The sequence below is a fragment of the Leucopleurus acutus genome, assembly GCF_964270905.1.
Source record: "Leucopleurus acutus genome assembly, chromosome: 17".
NCBI classification, from domain to species: domain Eukaryota; kingdom Metazoa; phylum Chordata; class Mammalia; order Artiodactyla; family Delphinidae; genus Leucopleurus; species Leucopleurus acutus.
The window spans coordinates 57,951,457-57,971,639 of NC_139159.1; positions in this window are offsets into that span (position 1 = coordinate 57,951,457).

The window sequence follows — 20,183 nt, forward strand, 5'->3', positions numbered from 1 at the left end:
GGATTATGTGACGGGTGAGGGTAAGGGTTCGGGGAAGGGTTAGGGTTAGGGTTCGGGGTAAGCTCACCGTTAGGGGACGGGGACGGTTTAGGGTCCAGGTGAGTGTACGACAATGTTTTAGGGTGAGCGGACGTGTGAGGGAGCGGGTTAGTTTAAGCGTACAGGTTAGGATTAGGGGACGGGTGAGGGTAAGGCTTCAGGGAAGGGTTAGGGTGAGGGTTCGGGCTAGGGTTAGGGATAGGGGACGGGGACGTTTTAGGGTCCAGGTGAGGGTATGACAACGCTTTAGTGTGAGTGTACGTGTGAGGGCTTGGGTTAGTGTTAGCGTACGGGTTAGGCTTAGAAGACGGGTGAGGGTAAGGGTTCGGGGAAGGGTTAGGGTTAGGGTTCGGGCTAGAGTTAGGGTTAGATGACGGGAAAGGTTTAGGGTCCAGGTGATGGTACGACAATGCTTTAGGATGAGCGTTTGTGTGACGGCGCGGGTTAGTGTTAGCGTATGGGTTAGGATTAGGGGACGGGGGAGGGTAAGGCTTCAGGGAAGGGTTAGGGTTAGGGTTCGGGCTAGGGTTAGGGTTAGGGGACGGGGACGGTTTAGGGTCCAGGTCCGCATACGACAACGCTTTAGGGTGAGCGTACATGTGAGGGCGCGGGTTAGTGTTAGCGTACGGGTTAGGATTAGGTGACGGATGAGGGTAAGGCTTCGGGGAAGGGTTAGGGTTAGGGTTAGGGCTAGGGTTAGGGTTAGGGGACGGGGACGGTTTAGGGTCCAGGTGAGGGTACGACAACGCTTTAGGGTTAGCGTACGTGTGAGGGCGCGGGTTAGTGTTAGCGTACCAGTTCGGATTAGGGGACGGGTAAGGGTAAGGCTTCGGGGAAGTGTTACCGTTCAGGTTCGCGCTAGGGTTAGGGTTAGGGGACGGGGACAGTTTAGGGTCCAGGTGAAGGTATGACAACGTTTTAGGGTGAGCGTACATGTGAGGGCGCGGGTTAGTGTTAGCGTACGGGTTACGATTAGGGGACGGGTGAGGGTAAGGGTTCGGGGAAGGGTTAGGGTTAGGGTTCGGGCTAGGGTTAGGGTTAGGGGACGGGGACTGTTTAGGGTCCACGTGAGGGTACGACAACGCTTTAGGGTGAGTGTACCTATTAGGGCGCGGGTTAGTGTTAGCGTACGGGTTAGGATTAGGGGACGGGTGAGGGTAAAGCTTCGGGGAAGGGTTAGGGTTAGGGTTCGGGCTAGGGTTACGGTTAAGGGACGGGGACGGTTTATGGTCCAGGTGAGCATACGACAACGGTTTAGGGTGAGCGTACGTGTGAGGGCACGGGTTAGTGTTAGCATACGGGTTAGGATGAGGGGATGGGTGAGGGTAAGGCTTCGGGGAAGGTTTAGGGTTAGGGTTCAGGCTAAGGTTAGGGTTAGGGGACGGGGACGGTTTAGGGTCCAGGTGAGGGTACGACAACGATTTAGGGTGAGCGTACATGTGAGGGCGCGGGTTAGTGTTAGCGTACGGTTTAGGCTTATGGGACGGGTGAGGGTAAGGGTTCGGGGAAGGGTTAGGGTTAGCGTTCGGGCTAGGGTTAGGGTTAGGGTACGGGGAGTGTTTAGGGTCCACGTGAGGGTATGACAATGCTTTAGGGTGAGTGTACCTGTGAGGGCGCGGGTTAGTGTTAGCGTACGGGTTAGGATTAGGGGACGGGTGAGGGTAAGGCTTCGGGGAAGGGTTAGGGTTACGGTTCGGGCTAGGGTTAGGGTTAGGGGACGGGGACGGTTTAGGGTCCAGGTGAGGCTACGACAACGCTTTAGGGTGAGCGTACGTTTGAGGGAGCGGATTAGTGTTAGCGTACGGTTTTGGATTAGGGGACGGGTGAGGGTTAGGCTTCGGGGAAGGTTTAGGGTTAGGGTTCAGGCTAGGGTTAGGGTTTGGGGATGGGGACGGTTTAGGGTCCAGGTGAGGTTATGAAAACGCTTTAGGGTGAGCGTACGTGAGAGGGCGCGTGTTAGTGTTAGCGTACGGGTTAGGAGTAGGGGACGGGTGAAGGTAAGGCTTCGGGGAAGGGTTAGGGTTAGGGTTCAGGCTAGGGTTAGTGTTAGGTGACGGTGACGGTTTAGGGTCCAGGTGAGTGTACGACAACGCTTTAGGGTGAGCGTACTTGTGAGGGCGGGGGTTATTGTTAGTGTACAGGTTAGGATTAGGGGACGGGTGAGGGTAAGGCTTCGGGGAAAGGTTAGGGTTAGGGTTCGGGCTAGGTTTAGGGTTAGGGAACGGGGACGGTGTAGGGTCCAAGTGAGGGTACGACAATGCTTTAGGGTAAGCGTACGTGTGAGGGCGCGGGTTTGTGTTAGTGTACGGGTTAGGATTATGGGACGGTTGAGGGTAAGGCTTCGGGGAAGGGTTAGGGTTAGGGTTCGGGCTAGGGTTAAGGTTAGGGGACCGGATCGGTTTAGGGCCCAGGTGAGGGTACGACAGCGCTTTAAGGTGAGCGTACGTGTGAGGGCGCGTGTTAGTGTTAGCGTACAGCTTAGGCTTATAGGACGGGTGACGGTAAGGTTTCGGGGAAGGGTTAGGGTTAGGGTTCGGGCTAGGGTTAGGGTTAGGGTACGGGGACTGTTTAGGGTCCACATGAGTGTACGACAACGCTTTAGGGTGAGTGTACCTGTGAGGGCGTGGGTTAGTGTTAGCGTACGGGTTAGGAGTAGGGGACGGGTGAGGGTAAGGCTTCGGGGAAGTGTTAGGGTTAGGGTTCGGGCTAGGGTTAAGGTTAGGGGACGGGGACGGTTTAGGGTCCAGGTGAGCGTACGACAACACTTTAGGGTGAGCGTACGTGTGAGGGCGCGGGTTAGTGCTAGCGTACGGGTTAGGAAGAGGGCACGGGTGAGGGTAAGGCTTCGGGGAAGGTTTAGGATTAGGGTTCGGGTTAGGGTTAGGGTTAGGGGACGGGGACGGTTTAGGGTCCAGGTGAGGGTACGACAACGCTTTAGGGTGAGCGTACGTGTGAGGGCGCGGGTTAGTGTTAGCGTACCGGTTAGGATTAGGGGACGGGTGAGGGTAAGGCTTCGGGGAAGGGTTAGGGTTAGGGTTTGGGCTAGGGTTAGGGTTAGGGGACGGGGACGGTTTAGGGTCCAGGTGAACGTACGATAACGCTTTAGGGTGAGCGTACGTGTGAGGGCGCGGATTAGTGTTAGCGTACGGGTTAGGATTAGGGGACGGGTGAGGGTAAGGGTTTGAGGAAGGGTTAGGGTTAGGGTTTGGGCTAGGGATAGGGTTAGGGGACAGGGACGGTTTAGGGTCCAGGTGAGGGTACGACAACGCTTTAGGGTGAGTGTACCTGTGAGGGCGCGGGTTAGTGTTAGCGTACGGGTTAGGATTAGGGGACGGGTGAGGGTAAGGCTTCGGGGAAGGGTTAGGGTTAGGGTTCGGGCTTGGGTTACGGTTAAGGGATGGGGACGGTTTACGGTCCAGGTGAGCGTACGACAACGCTTTAGGGTGAGCATACGTGTGAGGGCGCGGGTTAGTGTTAGCATACGGGTTAGGATGAGGGGACGGGTGAGGGTAAGGCTTCGGGGAAGGTTTAGGGTTAGGGTTCGGGCTAGGGTTAGGGTTAGGGGACGGGGACGGTTTAGGGTCCAGGTGAGGGTACGACAACGCTTTACGGTGAGCGTACGTGTGAGGGCGCGGGTTAGTATTAGCGTACGGTTTAGGCTTATGGGACCGGTGAGGGTAAGGTTTCGGGGAAGGGTTAGGGTTAGCGTTCGGGCTAGGGTTAGGGTTAGGGTACGGGGACTGTTTAGGGTCCACGTGAGGGTATGACAACGTTTTAGGGTGAGTGTACCTGTGAGGGCGCGGGTTAGTGTTAGCGTACGGGTTAGGATTAGGGGACGGGTGAGGGTAAGGCTTCGGGGAAGGGTTAGGGTTAGGGTTCGGGCTAGGGTTACGGTTAAGGGACGGGGACGGTTTACGGTCCAGGTGAGCGTACGAAAACGCTTTAGGGTGAGCGTACGTGTGAGGGCGCGGGTTAGTGTTACCATACGGGTTAGGATGAGGGGATGGGTGAGGGTAAGGCTTCGGGGAAGGTTTAGGGTTAGGGTTCGGGCTAGGGTTAGGGTTAGGGGTCGGGGACGGTTTAGGGTCCAGGTGAGGGTATGACAACGCTTTACGGTGAGCGTACGTGTGAGGGCGCGTGTTCGTGTTAGCGTACGGGTTAGGATAACGGGACGGGTGAGGGTAAGGCTTCGGGGAAGTGTTATGGTGAGGGTTCGGGCTAGGGTTAGGGTTAGGAGACATGGACGGTTTAGGGTCCAGGTGAGAGTACGACAACGCTTTAGGGTGAGCATACGTGTGAGGGCGCGGGTTAGTGTTAGCGTACGGGTTACGATTAGGGGACGGGTGAGGGTAAGGGTTCGGGGAATTGTTAGGGTTAGGGTTCGGGCTAGGGTTAGGGTTAGGGGACGGGGACGGTTTAGGGTCCAGGTGAGGGTACGACAATGCTTTAGGGTGAGCGTACGTGTGAGGGCGCAGGTTAGTGTTAGCGTACGGGTTAGGATTAGGGGACGGGTGAGGGTAAGGCTTCGGGGAAGTGTTAGTGTTAGGGTTCGGGCTAGGGTTACGGTTAGGGGACGGGGACGGTTTAGGGTCCAGGTGAGGGTACGACAACGCTTTAGGGTGAGCGTATGTGTGAGGGCGCGGGTTAGTGTTAGCGTACGGGTTAGGATGAGGGGACGGGTGAGGTTAAAGCTTCGGGGAAGAGTTAGGGTTAGGTTTCGGGCTAGGGTTAGGGTTAGGCGACGGGGACGGTTTAGGGTCCAGGTGAGGGTACGACAACGCTTTAGGGTGAGCATACATGTGAGGGCGCGGGTTAGTGTTAGCATACGGGTTAGGATGAGGGGACGGGTGAGGGTTAGGCTTCGGGGAAGGTTTAGGGTTAGGGTTCGGGCTAGGGTTAGGGTTTGGGGATGGGGACGGTTTAGGGTCCAGGTGAGGGTACAACAATGCTTTAGGGTGAGCGTACGTGTGAGGGCGCGGGTTAGTGTTAGCGTACGGTTTAGGCTTATGGGACGGGTGAGGGTAAGGGTTCGGGGAAGGGTTAGGTTTAGCGTTCGGGCTAGGGTTAGGGTTAGGGTTCGGGGACTGTTTAGGGTCCACGTGAGGGTATGACAACGCTTTAGAGTGAGTGTACCTGTGAGGGCGCGGGTTAGTGTTAGCGTACGGATTAGGATTAGGTGACGGGTGAGGGTAAGGTTTCGGGGAAGGGTTAGGGTTAGGGTTCGGGCTAGGGTTACGGTTAAGGGACGGGGACGGTTTACGGTCCAAGTGAGCATACGACAACGCTTTAGGGTGAGCGTACGTGTGAGGGTGCGGTTTAGTGTTAGCGTACGGGTTAGGATTAGGGCACGGGTGAGGGTAAGGCTTCGGGGAAGGGTTAGGGATAGGGTTCGGGCTAGGGTTCGGGTTAGGGGACGGTGACGGTTTAGGGTCTAGGTGAGGGTATGACAACGCTTTAGTGTGAGTGTACGTCTGAGGGCTTGGGTTAGTGTTAGCGTACGGGTTAGACATAGGGGACGGGTGAGGGTAAGGGTTAGGGGAAGGGTTAGGGTTAGGGTTCGGGCTAGGTTTAGGGTTAGAGAACGGGAAAGGTTTAGGGTCCAGGTGAGGGTACGATAATGCTTTAGGGTGTGCGTTTGTGTGACGGCGCGGGTTAGTATTAGCGTACGGTTTAGGATTAGGGGACGGGTGAGGGTGAGGCTTCAGGGAAGGGTTAGGGTTAGGGTTCGGGCTAGGGTTAGGGTTAGGGGACGGGGACGGTTCAGGGTCCAGGTCCGCATACGACAACGCTTTAGGGTGAGCGTACATGTGAGGGCGCGGTTTAGTGTTAGCGAACGGGTTAGGATTAGGTGACGGGTGACGGTAAGGCTTCGGGGAAGGGTTGGGGTTAGGGTTAGGTCTAGGGTTAGGGTTAGGGGACGGGGACGGTTTAGGGTCCAGGTGAGGGTACGACAACGCTTTAGGGTGAGCGTACATGTGAGGGCGCGGGTTAGTGTTAGCGTACCGGTTCGGATTAGGGGACGGGTAAGGGTAAGGCTTCGGGGAAGGGTTACAGTTAAGGTTTGCGCTACGGTTAGGGTTAGGGAACGGGGACGATTTAGGGTCCAGGTGAAGGTATGACAACGTTTTAGGGTGAGCGTACGTGTGAGGGCGCGGGTTAGTGTTAGCGTACGGGTTAGGATTAGGGGACGGGTGAGGGTAAGGGTTCGGGGAAGGGTTAGGGTTAGGGTTTAGGCAAGGGTTAGGGTTAGGGTACGGGGACGGTTTAGGGTCCAGGTGAGGGTACGACAACGCTATAGGGTGAGCGTACGTGTGAGGGCGCGGGTTTGTGTTAGCGTACCGTTTCGGATAAGGGGACGGGTAAGGGTAAGGTTTCGGGGAATGGTTAGGATTAGGGTTCGGTCTAGGGTTAGGTTTAGGGTCCAGGTGAAAGTATGACAACGTCTTAGTGTGAGCGTACGTGTGAGGGCGCGGGTTAGTGTTAGCGTACGGGTTTCGATTAGGGGACGGGTGAGGGTAAGGGTTCGGGGAAGTGTTAGTGTTAGGGCTCGGGCTAGGGTTAGGGTTAGGGGACGGGGACTGTTTAGGGTCCACGTGAAGGTACGACAACGCTTTAGGGTGAGTGTACCTGTTAGGGCGCGGGTTAGTGTTAGCGTACGCGTTAGGATTAGGGGACGGGTGAGGGTATGGCTTCGGGGCAGGGTTAGGGTTAGGGTTCGGGCTAGGGTTACGGTTAAGGGATGGGGACGGTTTACGGTCCAGGTGAGCGTACGACAAGGCTTTAGGGTGAGCGTACGTGTGAGGGCGCGGGTTAGTGTTAGCGTACGGGTTAGGATTAGGACACGGGTGAGGGTAAGGCTTCGGGGAAGGGTCAGGGTTAGGGTTCGGGTTAGGGGACGGTGACGGTTTAGTGTCCAGGTGAGTGTACGACAATGCTTTAGGGTCAGCGTACGTGTGAGGGCGCGGGTTAGTGTTAGCGTACGGGTTAGGATTAGGGGACGGGTGAGGGTAAGGCTTCGGGGAAGGGTTAGGGTTAGGTTTCGGGCTAGGGTTAGGGTTAGGGGACGGGGACGGTGTAGGGTCCATGTGAGGGTACGACAATGCTTTAGGGTCAGCGTACGTGTGAGGGCGCGGGTTTGTGTTAGCGTACTGGTTAGGATTATGGGACGGGTGAGGGTAAGGCTTCGGGGAAGGGTTAGGGTTAGGGTTTGGGCTAGAGTTAGGGTTAGGGGACGGGGACGGTTTAGGGTCCAGGTGAAGGTACGACAACGCTTTAGGGTGAGCGTACGTGTGAGGGCGCGTATTTGTGTTAGCGTACGGTTTAGGATTAGGGGACGGGTGAGTGTAAGGGTTCGGGGAAGGGTTAGGGTTAGAGTTCGGGCTAGGGTTAGGGCTGGGGACGGGGACGGTTTAGGGTCCAGGTCCGCATACAACAACGCTTTAGGGTGAGCGTATATGTGAGGGCGCGGGTTAGTCTTCGCGTAGGGGTTAGGATTAGGTGATGGGTGAGGGTAAAGCTTCGGGGAAGGGTTAGGGTTAGGGTTAGGGCTAGGGTTAGGGTTAGGGGACGAGGACGGTTTAGTGTCCAGGTGAGGGTACGACAACGCTATAGCGTGAGCGTACGTGTGAGGGCGCGGGTTAGTGTTAGCGTACCGGTTCGGATAAGGGGACCGGTAAGGGTAAGGCTTCGGGGAAGGGTTAGGGTTAGGGTTCGGGCTAGGGTTAGGGTTAGGGAACGGGGACGGTTTAGGGTCCAGGTGAAGGTATGACAACGTCTTAGTGTGAGCGTACGTGTGAGAGCGCGGGTTAGTGTTAGCGTACGGGTTACGATTAGGGGACGGGTGAGGGTAAGGGTTCGGGGAAGGGTTAGGGTTAGGGTTCGGGCTAGGGTTAGGGTTAGGGGACGGGGACTGTTTAGGGTCCATGTGAGGGTACGACAAATATTTAGGGTGAGTGTACTGGTGAGGGCGCGGGTTAGTGTTAGCGTACGGGTTAGGATTAGGGGACGGGTGAGGGTAAGGCTTCGGGGAAGGGTTAGGGTTAGGGTTCGGGCTAGGGTTACGGTTAAGGGACGGGGACGGTTTATGGTCCAGGTGAGCGTACGACAACGCTTTAGGGTGAGCGTATGTGTGAGGGCGCAGGTTAGTGTTAGCATACGGGTTAGGATGAGGGGACGGGTGAGGGTAAGGATTCGGGGAAGGTTTAGGGTTAGGGTTCGGGCTAGGGTTAGGGTTAGGGGACGGGGACGGTTTAGGGTCCAGGTGAGGGTACGACAACGCTTCAGGGTGAGCGTACGTGTGAGGGCGCGGGTTAGTGTTAGCGTACGGTTTAGGCTTATGTGACGGGTGAGGGTAAGGGTTCGGAGAAGGGTTAGTGTTAGCGTTCGGGCTAGGGTTAGGGTTAGGGTACGGGGACTGTTTAGGGTCGACTTGAGGGTATGACAACGCTTTAGGGTGAGTGTACCTGTGAGGGCGCGGGTTACTGTTAGCGTACGGGTTAGGATTAGGGGACGGGTGAGGGTAAGGCTTCGGGGAAGGTTAGGGTTAGGGTTCGGGCTAGGGTTACGGTTAAGGGACGGTGACGGTTTACGGTCCAGGTGAGCGTACGAAAACGCTTTAGGGTGAGCGTACGTGTGAGGGCGCGGGTTAGTGTTAGCATTCGGTTTAGGATGAGGAGACGGGTGAGGGTAAGGCTTCGGGGAAGGTTTAGGGTTAGGGTTCGGGCTAGGTTTAGTGTTAGGGGACGGGGACGGTTTAGGGTCCAGGTGAGTGTATGACAACGCTTTAGGGTGAGCGTACGTGTGAGGGCGCGTGTTAGTGTTAGCGTACGGGTTAGGAGTAGGGGACGGGGAGGGTAAGGCTTCGGGGAAGTGTTAGGCTTAGGGTTCGGGCTAGTGTTAGGGTTAGGGGACGGGGACGGTTTAGGGTCCAGGTGAGGGTATGACAACGTTTTAGGGTGAGCGTACGTGTGAGGGCGCGGGTTAGTGTTAGCGTACGGGTTAGGATTAGGGGACGGGTGAGGGTAAGGGTTCGGGGAAGGGTTTGGGTTAGGGTTCGGGCTAGAGTTAGGGTTAGGGGACGGTGACGGTTTAGGGTCCAGGTGAGGGTACGACAACGCTTTAGGGTGAGTGTACTTGTGAGGGCGCGGGTTAGTGTTAGCGTACGGGTTAGGATTAGGGGACGGGTGAGGGTAAGGCTTCGGGGAAGGGTTAGGTTTAGGGTTTGGGCTAGGGTTAGGGTTAGGGGACGGGGACGGTGTAGGGTCCATGTGAGGGTACGACAATGCTTTAGGGTCAGCGTACGTGTGAGGGCGCTGGTTTGTGTTAGCGTACCGGTTAGGATTATGGGACGGGTGAGGGTAAGGCTTCGGGGAAGGGTTAGGGTTAGGGTTCGGGCTAGGGTTAAGGTTAGGGGACGGGGTCGGTTTAGGGTCCAGGTGAGGGTACGACAACGCCTTAAGGTGAGCGTACGTGTGAGGGCGCGTGTTAGTGTTAGCGTACGGGTTAGGCTTATAGGACGGGTGAGGATAAGGGTTCGGGGAAGGGTTAGGGTTAGGGTTCGGGCTAGGGTTAGGGTTAGGGTACGGGGACTGTTTAGGGTCCACGTGAGGGTACGACAACGCTTTAGGGTGAGTGTACCTGTGAGGGCGTGGGTTAGTGTTAGCGTACGGGTTAGGATTAGGGGACGGGTGAGGGTAAGGCCACGGGGAAGGGTTAGGGTTAGGGTTCGGGCTAGGGTTACGGTTAAGGGACGGGGATGGTTTACAGTCCAGGTGAGCGTACGACAACACTTTAGGGTGAGCGTACGTGTGAGGGCGCGTGTTAGTGCTAGCGTACGGGTTAGGATGAGCGGACGGGTGAGGGTAAGGCTTCGGGGAAGGGTTAGGATTAGGGTTCGGGTTAGGATTAGGGTTAGGGGACGGGGACGGTTTAGGGTCCACGTGAGGGTACGACAACGCTTTAGGGTGAGCGTACGTGTGACGGCGCGGGTTAGTGTTAGCGTACCGGTTAGGATGAGGGGACGGGTGAGGGTAAGGCTTCAGGGAAGGGTTAGGGTTAGGGTTTGGGCTAGGGTTAGGGTTAGGGGAGGGGGATGGTTTAGGGTCCAGGTGAAGGTACGACAACGCTTTAGGGTGAGCGTACGTGTGAGGGCGCGGATTAGTGTTAGCGTACGGGTTAGGATTAGGGGACGGGTGAGGGTAAGGGTTCAGGGAAGGGTTAGGGTTAGGGTTCGGGCTAGGGATAGGGTTAGGGGACGGGGACGGTTTAGGGTCCAGGTGAGGGTACGACAACGCTTTAGGGTGAGCGTACGTGTGAGGGCGCGGGTGAGTGTTAGCGTACGGGTTAGGATTAGGGGACGGGTGAGGGTAAGGCTTCGGGGAAGGGTTGTGGTTAGGGTTCAGGCTAGGGTTAGGGTTAGGACACATGGAAGGTTTAGGGTCCAGGTGAGGTTACGACAACGCTTTAGGGTGAGTGTACGTGTGAGGGTGAGGGTTAGTGTTAGCGTACGGGTTAGGATTAGGTGACAGGTGAGGGTAGGCTTAGGGGAAGGGTTAGGGTTAGGGTTCGGGCTAGGGTTAGGGTTAGGGGATGGGGACGGTTTAGGGTCTAGGTGAGGGTACGACAATACTTTAGGGTGAGCGTACGTGTGAGCGCGCGGGTTAGTGTTAGCGTACGGGTTAGGAGTAGGGGACGGGTGAGGGTAAGGCTCGGGGAAGGGTTAGGGTTAGGGTTCGGGCTAGGGTTAGGGTTAGGGGACGGGGACGGTTTAGGGTCCAGGTGAGGGTACGACAACACTTAAGGGTTAGCGTACGTGTGAGGGCGCGTGTTAGTGTTAGCGTACGGGTTAGGAGTAGGGGACGGGTGAGGGTAAGGCTTTGGGGAAGGGTTAGGGTTAGGGTTCGGGCTAGGGTTAGGGTTAGGGGACGGGGACGGTTTAGGGTCCAGGTGAAGGTATGACAACGTTTTAGGGTGAGCGTACGTGTGAGGGCGCGGGTTAGTGTTAGCGTACGGGTTAGGATTAGCTGACGGGTGAGGGTAAGGCTTCGGGGAAGGGTTAGAGTTAGGGTTAGGCCTAGGGTTAGGGTTAGGGGATGGGGACGGTTTAGGGTCCAGGTGAGGGTACAACAACGCTTTAGGGTGAGCGTATGTGTGAGGCCGCGGGTTAGTGTTAGCGTACTGGTTAGGATTAGGGGACGGGTGAGGGTAAGGCTTCGGGGAAGGGTTAGTGTTAGGGTTCGGGCTAGGGTTAGGGTTAGGGGACGGAGACGGTTTAGGGTTCAGGTGAAGGTACACCAACGCTTTAGGTTGAGCGTACGTGTGAGGGCGCGGGTTAGTGTTAGCGTACTGGTTAGGATTAGGGGACGGGTGAGGATAAGGTTTCGGGGAAGGGTTAGGGTTAGGGTTTCGGCTAGGGTTAGGGTTAGGGGACGGGGACGGTTTAGGTTCCACGTGAGGGTATGAAAACGCTTTAGGGTGAGTGTACCTGTGAGGGCGCAGGTTAGTGTTAGCGTACGGGTTACGATTAGGGGACGTGTGAGAGTATGGGATCGGGGAAGGGTTAGGGTTAGGGTTCGGACTAGGGTTACGGTTAACGGACGGGGACGGTTTACGGTCCAGGTGAGCGTACGACAACGCTTTAGGGTGAGCTTTCGTTTGAGGGCCTTGGTTAGTGTTAGCGTACGGTTTAGGATTAGGGGACGGGTGAGAGTAAGGCTTCGGGGAACGGTTAGGGTTAGGGTTTGTGCTAGGGTTAGGGTTAGGGGATGGTGACGGTTTAGGGTCCAGGTGAGGGTACGACAACGCTTTAGGGTGAGCGTACTTGTGACGGCGGGGGTTAGTGTTAGCGTACGGGTTAGGATAACGGGACGGGTGAGGGTAAGGCTTCGGGTAAGGGTTAGGGTTAGGGTTCGGGCTAGGGTTAGGGTTAGGAGACATGGACGGTTTAGGGTCCAGGTGAGGGTACGACAACGCTTCAGGGTGAGCGTACGTGTGAGGGCGCGGGTTAGTGTTAGCGTACGGTTTAGGATTAGGCGACGGGTGAGGGTAAGGGTTCGGGGAAGGGTTAGGGTTAGGGTTCGGGCTAGGGTTAGGGTTAGGGGACGGGGACGGTTTAGGGTCCAGCTGAGGGTACGACAACGCTTTAGGGTGAGCGTACGTGTGAGGGCGCGGGTTAGTGTTAGCGTACGGGTTAAGATTAGGGGACGGGTGAGGGTAAGGGTTCGGGGAATTGTTAGGGTTAGGGTTCGGGCTAGGGTTAGGGTTAGGGGACGGGGACGGTTTAGGGTTCAGGTGAGGGTACGACAAAGCTTTAGGGTGAGCGTACATGTGAGGGCGCGGGTTAGTGTTAGCGTACGGGTTAGGATTAGGGGACGGGTGAGGGTAAGGCTTTGGGGAGGGGTTAGGGTTAGTGTTTGGGCTAGGGTTAGGGTTAGGGGACGGGGACGGTTTAGGGTCCAGGTGAAGGTACGACAACGATTTAGGGTGAGCGTACGTGTGAGGGCGCGTATTTGTGTTAGCGTACGGTTTAGGATTAGGGGACGGGTGAGTGTAAGGGTTCGGGGAAGGGTTAGGGTTAGGGTTCGGGCTAGGGTTAGGGCTGGGGACGGGGACGGTTTAGGGTCCAGGTCCGCATACGACAACGCTTTAGGGTGAGTGTACTTGTGAGGGCGCGGGTTAGTGTTAGCGTACGGCTTAGGATTAGGGGACGGGTGAGTGTAAGGCTTCGGGGAAGGGTTAGGGTTAGGGTTCGGGCTAGGGTTATGGTTAGGGGACGTGGACATTTTAGGGTCCAGGTGAGGGTACGACAACGCTTTAGGGTGAGCGTACGTGTGAAGGCGTGGGTTCGTGTTAGCGTACGGGATAAGATTACGGGACGCGTGAGGGTAAGGCTTCGGGGAAGGGTTAGGGTTAGGGTTTGGGCTAGGGTTAGGGTTAAGAGACATGGACGGTTTAGGGTCCAGGTGAGGGTATGACAACGCTTTAGGGTGAGCGTATGTGTGAGGGCGCGGGTTAGTGTTAGCGTACGCGTTAGGATTAGGGGACGGGTGAGGGTAAGGCTTCGAGGAAGGGTTAGGGTTAGGGTTCGGGCTAGGGTTAGGGTTAGGGAACGGGGACGGTTTAGGGTCCAGGTGAAGGTATGACAACGTCTTAGTGTGAGCGTACGTGTGAGAGCGCGGGTTAGTGTTAGCGTACGGGTTACGATTAGGGGACGGGTGAGGGTAAGGGTTCGGGGAAGTGTTAGGGTTAGGGTTCGGGCTAGGGTTAGGGTTAGGGGACGGGGACTGTTTAGGGTCCACGTGAGGGTACGACAACTATTTAGGGTGAGTGTACTTTTGAGGGCGCGGGTTAGTGTTAGCGTACGGGTTAGGATTAGGGGACGGGTGAGGGTAAGGCTTCGGGGAAGGGTTAGGGTTAGGGTTCGGGCTAGGGTTACGGTTAAGGGACGGGGACGGTTTATGGTCCAGGTGAGCGTACGACAACGCTTTAGGGTGAGCGTACGTGTGAGGGCGCAGGTTAGTGTTAGCATACGGGTTAGGATGAGGGGACGGGTGAGGGTAAGGCTTCGGGGAAGGTTTAGGGTTAGGGTTCGGGCTAGGGTTAGGGTTAGGGGACGGGGACGGTTAAGGGTCCAGGTGAGGGTACGACAACGCTTCAGGGTGAGCGTACGTGTGAGGGCGCGGGTTAGTGTTAGCGTACGGTTTAGGCTTATGTGACGGGTGAGGGTAAGGGTTCGGAGAAGGGTTAGTGTTAGCGTTCGGGCTAGGGTTAGGGTTAGGGTACGGGGACTGTTTAGGGTCCACTTGAGGGTATGACAACGCTTTAGGGTGAGTGTACCTGTGAGGGCGCGGGTTACTGTTAGCGTACGGGTTAGGATTAGGGGACGGGTGAGGGTAAGGCTTCGGGGAAGGTTAGGGTTAGGGTTCGGGCTAGGGTTATGGTTAAGGGACGGTGACGGTTTACGGTCCAGGTGAGCGTACGAAAACGCTTTAGGGTGAGCGTACGTGTGAGGGCGCGGGTTAGTGTTAGCATTCGGTTTAGGATGAGGAGACGGGTGAGGGTAAGGCCTCGGGGAAGGTTTAGGGTTAGGGTTCGGGCTAGGGTTAGTGTTAGGGGACGGGGACGGTTTAGGGTCCAGGTGAGTGTATGACAACGCTTTAGGGTGAGCGTACGTGTGAGGGCGCGTGTTAGTGTTAGCGTACGGGTTAGGAGTAAGGGACGGGGAGGGTAAGGCTTCGGGGAAGTGTTAGGGTTAGGGTTCGGTCTAGTGTTAGGGTTAGGGGACGGGGACGGTTTAGGGTCCAGGTGAGGGTATGACAACGTTTTAGGGTGAGCGTACATGTGAGGGCGCGGGTTAGTGTTAGCGTACGGGTTAGGATTAGGGGACGGGTGAGGGTAAGGGTTCGGGGAAGGGTTAGGTTTAGGGTTCGGGCTAGAGTTAGGGTTAGGGGACGGTGACGGTTTAGGGTCCAGGTGAGGGTACGACAACGCTTTAGGGTGAGTGTACTTGTGAGGGCGCGGGTTAGTGTTAGCGTACGGGTTAGGATTAGGGGACGGGTGAGGGTAAGGCTTCGGGGAAGGGTTAGGTTTAGGGTTCGGGCTAGGGTTAGGGTTAGGGGACGGGGACGGTGTAGGGTCCATGTGAGGGTACGACAATGCTTTAGGGTCAGCGTACGTGTGAGGTCGCTGGTTTGTGTTAGCGTACCGGTTAGGATTATGGGACGGGTGAGGGTAAGGCTTCGGGGAAGGGTTAGGGTTAGGGTTCGGGCTAGGGTTAAGGTTAGGGGACGGGGTCGGTTTAGGGTCCAGGTGAGGGTACGACAACGCCTTAAGGTGAGCGTACGTGTGAGGGCGCGTGTTAGTGTTAGCGTACGGCTTAGGCTTATAGGACGGGTGAGGGTAAGGGTTCGGGGAAGGGTTAGGGTTAGGGTTCGGGCTAGGATTAGGGTTAGGGTACGGGGACTGTTTAGGGTCCACGTGAGGGTACGACAACGCTTTAGGGTGAGTGTACCTGTGAGGGCGTGGGTTAGTGTTAGCGTACGGGTTAGGATTAGGGGACGGGTGAGGGTAAGGCCACGGGGAAGGGTTAGGGTTAGGGTTCGGGCTAAGGATACGGTTAAGGGACGGGGACGGTTTACAGTCCAGGTGAGCGTACGACAACACTTTAGGGTGAGCGTACGTGTGAGGGCGCGGGTTAGTGGTAGCGTACGGGTTAGGGTGAGCGGACGGGTGAGGGTAAGGCTTCGGGGAAGGGTTAGGATTAGGGTTCGGGTTAGGGTTAGGGTTAGGGGATGGGGACGGTTTAGGGTCCACGTGAGGGTACGACAACGCTTTAGGGTGAGCGTACGTGTGACGGCGCGGGTTAGTGTTAGCGTACCGGTTAGGATTAGGGGACGGGTGAGGGTAAGGCTTCGGGGAAGGGTTAGGGTTAGGGTTTGGGCTAGGGTTAGGGTTAGGGGAGGGGGATGGTTTAGGGTCCAGGTGAAGGTACGACAACGCTTTAGGGTGAGCGTACGTGTGAGGGCGCGGATTAGTGTTAGCGTACGGGTTAGGATTAGGGGACGGGTGAGGATAAGGGTTCAGGGAAGGGTTAGGGTTAGGGTTCGGGCTAGGGATAGGGTTAGGGGACGGGGACGGTTTAGGGTCTAGGTGAGTGTACGACCACGCTTTAGGGTGAGCGTACGTGTGAGGGCGCGGGTTAGTGTTAGCGTACGGGTTAGGATTAGGGGACGGGTGAGGGTAAGGCTTCCGGGAAGGGTTGTGGTTAGGGTTCAGGCTAGGGTTAGGGTTAGGAGACATGGACGGTTTAGGGTCCAGGTGAGGTTACGACAACGCTTTAGGGTGAGTGTACGTGTGAGGGTGAGGGTTAGTGTTAGCGAACGGGTTAGGATTAGGTGACAGGTGAGGGTAAGGCTTAGGGGAAGGGTTAGGGTTAGGGTTCGGGCTAGGGTTAGGGTTAGGGGATGGGGACGGTTTAGGGTCTAGGTGAGGGTACGACAATACTTTAGGGTGAGCGTACGTGTGAGCGCGCGGGTTAGTGTTAGCGTACGGGTTAGGAGTAGGGGAAGGGTGAGGGTAAGGCTTCGGGGAAGGGTTAGGGTTAGGGTTCGGGCTAGGGTTAGGGTTAGGGGACGGGGACGGTTTAGGGTCCAGGTGAGGGTACCACAACGCTTTAGGGTTAGCGTACGTGTGAGGGCGCATGTTAGTGTTAGCGTACGGGTTAGGAGTAGGGGACGGGTGAGGGTAAGGCTTTGGGGAAGGGTTAGGGTTAGGGTTCGGGCTAGGGTTAGGGTTAGGGGACGGGGACGGTTTAGGGTCCAGGTGAAGGTATGACAACGTTTTAGGGTGAGCGTACGTGTGAGGGCGCGGGTTAGTGTTAGCGTACGGGTTAGGATTAGTTGACGGGTGAGGGTAAGGCTTCGGGGAAGGGTTAGAGTTAGGGTTAGGCCTAGGGTTAGGGTTAGGGGATGGGGACGATTTAGGGTCCAGGTGAGGGTACAACAACGCTTTAGGGTGAGCGTATGTGTGAGGCCGCGGGTTAGTGTTAGCGTACTGGTTAGGATTAGGGGACGGGTGAGGGTAAGGCTTCGGGGAAGGGTTAGTGTTAGGGTTCGGGCTAGGGTTAGGGTTAGGGGACGGAGACGGTTTAGGGTCCAGGTGAAGGTACGCCAACGCTTTAGGGTGAGCGTACGTGTGAGGGCGCGGGTTAGTGTTAGCGTACTGGTTAGGATTAGGGGACGGGTGAGGATAAGGGTTCGGGGAAGGGTTAGGGTTAGGGTTTCGGCTAGGGTTAGGGTTAGGGGACGGGGACGGTTTAGGGTCCAGGTGAGGGTACGACAACGCTTTAGGGTGAGCGTACGTGTGAGGGCGTGGGTTCGTGTTAGCATACGGGTTAGGATTAGGGGACGGGTGAGTGTAAGGTTTCGGGGAAGGGTTAGGGTTAGGGTTCGGGCTAGGGTTAGGGTTAGGAGACATGGACGGTTTAGGGTCCAGGTGAGGGTACGACAACGTTTAGGGTGAGCGTACGTGTGAGGGCGCGGGTTAGTGTTAGCGTACGGGTTAGGATTAGGGGCTTGTTGAGGGTAAGGGTTCGGGGAAGGGTTAGGGTTAGGGTTCGGGCTAGGGTTAGGGTTAGGGGACGTGGACGGTTTAGGGTCCAGCTGAGGCTACGACAACGCTTTAGGGTGAGCGTACGTGTGAGGGCGCGGGTTAGTGTTAACGTACTGGTTAGGATTAGGGGACGGGTGACAGTAAGGTTTCGGGGAAGGGTTAGGTTTAGGGGACGGGGACAGTTTAGGGTCCAGGTGAAGGTACGACAACACTTTAGGGTGAGCGTACGTGTGAGGGCGCGGGTTAGTGTTAGCGTACGGGTTAGGATTAGGGGACGGGTGAGGATAAGGGTTCGGGGAAGTTTTAGTGTTAGGGTTCGGGCTAGGGTTAGGGTTAGGAGACGGGGACGGTTTAGTGTCCAGGTGAAGGTACGACTACGTTTTAGGGTGAGCGTATGGGTGAGGGCGCGGGTTAGTGTTAGCGTACCGGTTAGGATTAGGGGACGGGTGAGGGTAAGGCTTCGGGGAAGGGATAGTGTTAGGGTTTCGGCTAGGATTAGGGTTAGGGGACGGGGACGGTTTAGGGTCCAGGTGAGGGTACGACAACGCTTTAGGGTGAGCGTACGTGTGAAGGCGTGGGTTCGTGTTAGCGTACGGGATAGGATTACGGGACGCGTGAGGGTAAGGCTTCGGGGAAGGGTTAGGGTTAGGGTTTGGGCTAGGGTTAGGGTTAAGAGACATGGACGGTTTAGGGTCCAGGTGAGGGTATGACAACGCTTTAGGGTGAGCGTATGTGTGAGGGCGCGGGTTAGTGTTAGCGTACGCGTTAGGATTAGGGGACGGGTGAGGGTAAGGCTTCAGGGAAGGGTTAGGGTTAGGGTTCGGGCTAGGGTTAGGGTTAGGGAACGGGGACGGTTTAGGGTCCAGGTGAAGGTATGACAACGTCTTAGTGTGAGCGTACGTGTGAGAGCGCGGGTTAGTGTTAGCGTACGGGTTACGATTAGGGGACGGGTGAGGGTAAGGGTTCGGGGAAGGGTTAGGGTTAGGGTTCGGGCTAGGGTTAGGGTTAGGGGACGGGGACTGTTTAGGGTCCACGTGAGGGTACGACAACTATTTAGGGTGAGTGTACTTGTGAGGGCGCGGGTTAGTGTTAGCGTACGGGTTAGGATTAGGGGACGGGTGAGGGTAAGGCTTCGGGGAAGGGTTAGGGTTAGGGTTCGGGCTAGGGTTACGGTTAAGGGACGGGGACGGTTTATGGTCCAGGTGAGCGTACGACAACGCTTTAGGGGGAGCGTACGTGTGAGGGCGCAGGTTAGTGTTAGCATACGGGTTAGGATGAGGGGACGGGTGAGGGTAAGGCTTCGGGGAAGGTTTAGGGTTAGGGTTCGGGCTAGGGTTAGGGTTAGGGGACGGGGACGGTTTAGGGTCCAGGTGAGGGTACGACAACGCTTCAGGGTGAGCGTACGTGTGAGGGCGTGGGTTAGTGTTAGCGTACGGTTTAGGCTTATGTGACGGGTGAGGGTAAGGGTTCGGAGAAGGGTTAGTGTTAGCGTTCGGGCTAGGGTTAGGGTTAGGGTACGGGGACTGTTTAGGGTCCACTTGAGGGTATGACAACGCTTTAGGGTGAGTGTACCTGTGAGGGCGCGGGTTACTGTTAGCGTACGGGTTAGGATTAGGGGACGGGTGAGGGTAAGGCTTCGGGGAAGGTTAGGGTTAGGGTTCGGGCTAGGGTTACGGTTAAGGGACGGTGACGGTTTACGGTCCAGGTGAGCGTACGAAAACGCTTTAGGGTGAGCGTACGTGTGAGGGCGCGGGTTAGTGTTAGCATTCGGTTTAGGATGAGGAGACGGGTGAGGGTAAGGCTTCGGGGAAGGTTTAGGGTTAGGGTTCGGGCTAGGGTTAGTGTTAGGGGACGGGGACGGTTTAGGGTCCAGGTGAGTGTATGACAACGCTTTAGGGTGAGCGTACGTGTGAGGGCGCGTGTTAGTGTTAGCGTACGGGTTAGGAGTAGGGGACGGGGAGGGTAAGGCTTCGGGGAAGTGTTAGGGTTAGGGTTCGGGCTAGTGTTAGGGTTAGGGGACGGGGACGGTTTAGGGTCCAGGTGAGGGTATGACAACGTTTTAGGGTGAGCGTACGTGTGAGGGCGCGGGTTAGTGTTAGCGTACGGGTTAGGATTAGGGGACGGGTGAGGGTAAGGGTTCGGGGAAGGGTTAGGTTTAGGGTTCGGGCTAGAGTTAGGGTTAGGGGACGGTGACGGTTTAGGGTCCAGGTGAGGGTACGACAACGCTTTAGGGTGAGTGTACTTGTGAGGGCGCGGGTTAGTGTTAGCGTACGGGTTAGGATTAGGGGACGGGTGAGGGTAAGGCCACGGGGAAGGGTTAGGGTTATGGTTCGGGCTAAGGATACGGTTAAGGGACGGGGACGGTTTACAGTCCAGGTGAGCGTACGACAACACTTTAGGGTGAGCGTACGTGTGAGGGCGCGGGTTAGTGCTAGCGTACGGGTTAGGATGAGCGGATGGGTGAGGGTAAGGCTTCGGGGAAGGGTTAGGTTTAGGGTTCGGGTTAGGGTTAGGGTTAGGGGATGGGGACGGTTTAGGGTCCACGTGAGGGTACGACAACGCTTTAGGGTGAGCGTACGTGTGACGGCGCGGGTTCGTGTTAGCGTACCGGTTAGGATTAGGGGACGGGTGAGGGTAAGGCTTCGGGGAAGGGTTAGGGTTAGGGTTTGGGCTAGGGTTAGGGTTAGGGGAGGGGGATGGTTTAGGGTCCAGGTGAAGGTACGACAACGCTTTAGGGTGAGCGTACGTGTGAGGGCGCGGATTAGTGTTAGCGTACGGGTTAGGATTAGGGGACGGGTGAGGATAAGGGTTCAGGGAAGGGTTAGGGTTCGGGCTAGGGATAGGGTTAGGGGACGGGGACGGTTTAGGGTCCAGGTGAGGGTACGACCACGCTTTAGGGTGAGCGTACGTGTGAGGGCGCGGGTTAGTGTTATCGTACGGGTTAGGATTAGGGGACGGGTGAGGGTAAGGCTTCCGGGAAGGGTTGTGGTTAGGGTTCAGGCTAGGGTTAGGGTTAGGAGACATGGACGGTTTAGGGT